Source organism: Lissotriton helveticus, chromosome 8, assembly GCF_964261635.1.
Source record: "Lissotriton helveticus chromosome 8, aLisHel1.1, whole genome shotgun sequence".
Classification (NCBI taxonomy): Eukaryota; Metazoa; Chordata; class Amphibia; order Caudata; family Salamandridae; genus Lissotriton; species Lissotriton helveticus.
In genome coordinates this window covers 990729822-990733028 of record NC_136069.1, presented here as the reverse complement: position 1 = coordinate 990733028, position 3207 = coordinate 990729822, and positions in this window count along the sequence as shown.

The following is a 3207-nucleotide window of genomic DNA, read 5'->3' as shown; positions in this document are numbered from 1 at the left end:
TCAACACCTCCTTCGACACCGCCACCTTCCCTGAGAGCTGGAAGCACGCCGAACTCAGCGCTCTACTAAAGAAACCAACAGCGGACCCCACCGAACTCAAGAACTACCGCCCCATCTCGCTCCTCCCGTTTCCAGCCAAAGTCATAGAGAAGACCGTCAACAAGCAGCTGGCCGGCTTCCTCGAGACGAATGGATCCCTCGACCCCTCTCAGTCTGGCTTCCGAGCCAACCACAGCACCGAGACCGCCCTCATCGCCGCCACCGATGACATCCGAACCCTGCTAGACAACGGAGAAACAGCGGCCCTCATCCTCCTAGACCTCTCCGCAGCATTCGACACAGTCTGTCACCGCACCCTAGTGCAGCGCCTCAGCAACGTCGAATCCAGGAGAAGGCACTGGAATGGATCATCTCCTTCCTCGACGGAAGGACACAGAGAGTCCGCCTACCACCGTAGTCAGAGGCCACCAAAGTCATCTGCGGCGTCCCTCAAGGGTCCTCGCTCAGCCCCACCCTCTTCAACGTCTACATGAGCCCCCTTGCGGCCATCGCACGCCAACACAACCTCAACATCATCTCCTACACCGACGACACCCAGCTGATCCTCTCCCTGACCAACGACCCCGACGCCGCCAGAACCAACCTACACGAAGGGATGAAAGACGTAGCCGAGTGGATGACGACCAGCCGCCTGAAACTGAACTCAGACAAGACGGAAGTCCTCATCCTGGGCTCCTCGCCCTCCGCCTGGGATGACTCCTGGTGGCCCCCCGCCTTGGGCACCGCAACCAAACCCACAGACCACGCACGCAACCTGGGCTTCATCCTGGACTCCTCCCTCTCCATGACCAGACAAGTCAACGCCGTCTCCTCGTCGTGCTTCAACATCCTGCGCATGCTACGGAAGATCTTCCGGTGGATCCCCATCGAGACCAGGAAGACGGTCACCCAGGCCCTCGTCACCAGCCGACTGGACTACGGCAACGCCCTCTACGCCGGAACCACCGCCAAGCTCCAGAAGAGACTCCAGCGGATCCAGAACGCCTCAGCCAGACTCGTCCTCGACATCCCCCGATGCAGCCACATCTCCGGACACCTTAGAGACCTGCACTGGCTCCCCGTCAACAAGAGAATCACCTTCCGTCTCCTCACCCACGCGCACAAAGCCCTACACGGCCAAGGCCCGAGTTACCTCAACAACCGCCTCAACTTCTACGCTCCCAAACGCCATCTCCGATCTACCAGTCACGCCCTTGCCGCCGTCCCCCGCATCCGAAGAGCGACAACAGGAGGAAGGTCCTTCTCCTACCTGGCCGCCAAGACCTGGAACTCCCTCCCGACCGCCCTGCGCCTGACCCAAGACCACCTCTCCTTCAGGAAGAAGGTCAAGACCTGGCTGTTCGAGCAGAAGCGGACCCCCTCTCCCCAAGCGCCTTGAGACCCTCCGGGTGAGTAGTGCGCTTTATAAATGTCTTTGATTGATTGATTGATTGAGATGGGTGCCTGAAAGGTACTTTTAGGTTTAAACTTCGCTTGTACGATGGTCTGATCCCTTTGTTCAGTATTAACCACATTGTTGAAAAAATGGCGTAACCGCAATGATCTCATGAATCTGTATACTGATGCTTCCAGTTCCATGTGGTTGGGGGTGTTAGTAGGTTCAAATGATAATCCTTTGTTTAATACTTTGATTTGTTGTGTAGTGAGTTTCTTAGATGAAATGTTGATTATTAGGCTATGTTTTTCCCGCTTTGTAAGGATTTGCCTGCTCTTTTCTCGTCTTGTCGGGCGGGGCCTCTTGTTACCCCTTTTTGTGCAGCTGGTGGTAACCCTTGGTCCGGGACCTGGGACAAAAAAGCCACTGTACTTGGTGCTGGCACATTCTCAATCGATTCAGTTGTCGGACCCACTGTATTTACTCCTGATGTCCCTCGTACTGGGGTTCTGTTTGTAGATGTGTCTTTGTCAGTTACCAAACTCTCCTCTGATGAATGGGTAGTGGTTTTCCTTTGATCAAACCTTCTCCAGGCATATATTTCCGCCCAGGTATAAGCCTCATTTAGTTTGTAGTCTATTGTATCCCGTTTGTATTTTCTCAGCTTTCCTTCCTGTAGCTCCTTACTGTATTTCTCCAATTTTTTATTTAAACCCTCCAAGTTGATCTGCCAGGTGTTTTGTTCCATCCTTAATTCAAGTTCACCTTTGAGTCTGCGAATCTCTTCCTCCAGTTCCCGTATTGTTTTTGATAATTCCTCAATTATGAATAGGATGAGATCTAGAGAGCATTTATTTAAATTGCAATACCATTTATCCATGAAGGCTGGGTTCAGTTGAAATCGGAATAACATAGGTTTGATCGACAGGCGCAATAATCTTGCTATCCTCTTGGCTTTATGGTATTTAACCAGCGTGGAAGCGTGCAGTTTCTGATTCAATTGTCGGCGGGTTAAATACTCCAACTGATTTAATTGCTGTGAAATTGAGCCTCCATGGGCATCCATGGATCTTACTTCTTGGATCAAAGCATATATTTCATTCGCCTGATCAGTGGTGTAAACCATTGTGTTTGCTCTGTTGTCCGTTATGTTTGTTATGGATTCAAAAGACATTTTCTTCCTCGGGTGCTACCTCCTGGGTTTGACATAGCTAAATATAATATGTTTATTTGCACCCCTACAAATAAATATATTATATTTACACTGCGGTCCAGCAGGGCACACAAATCCTGAGCAGTCCGGACCGCCAGGATGGGGCATCATCGCAGGCTGCACTCCCGCTCAGTACTTAAGGTGCCCCTACCTCAGTGCACCGAAAGTCACCGTCCCGTGCCTGTGCTGGCCGCAGTGCAGCCGGTGCCACCAAGTCTGTGCCCCGCAAGTCATGGACCCTCTATGCTTGAGTATCATCATGCGGACGCCATCATGTCACCTCCAGCTCTGGGGAATGTGATGTTGCAAGGCCACAGGCCCTCATGCATAACTATTAACCACACGGATACACCCAGAGAGACAGTGGAAATGTCGTTGAGCAGGTGCGGCCGGCCCTTTTTATTGGCAGGGTCACATGTCCTGTGACGCGTGTGCTGGATGGGTGTGGTGTAGGTGTGTTAGTAATGGGGGTCTCTAGTTGGCAAGGGCTTGCACCTTTGTCCAAGTAGGGACCCTTCTTCCTAGTCAGGATAAGGGAGTTACACTCCTAAAATAACCC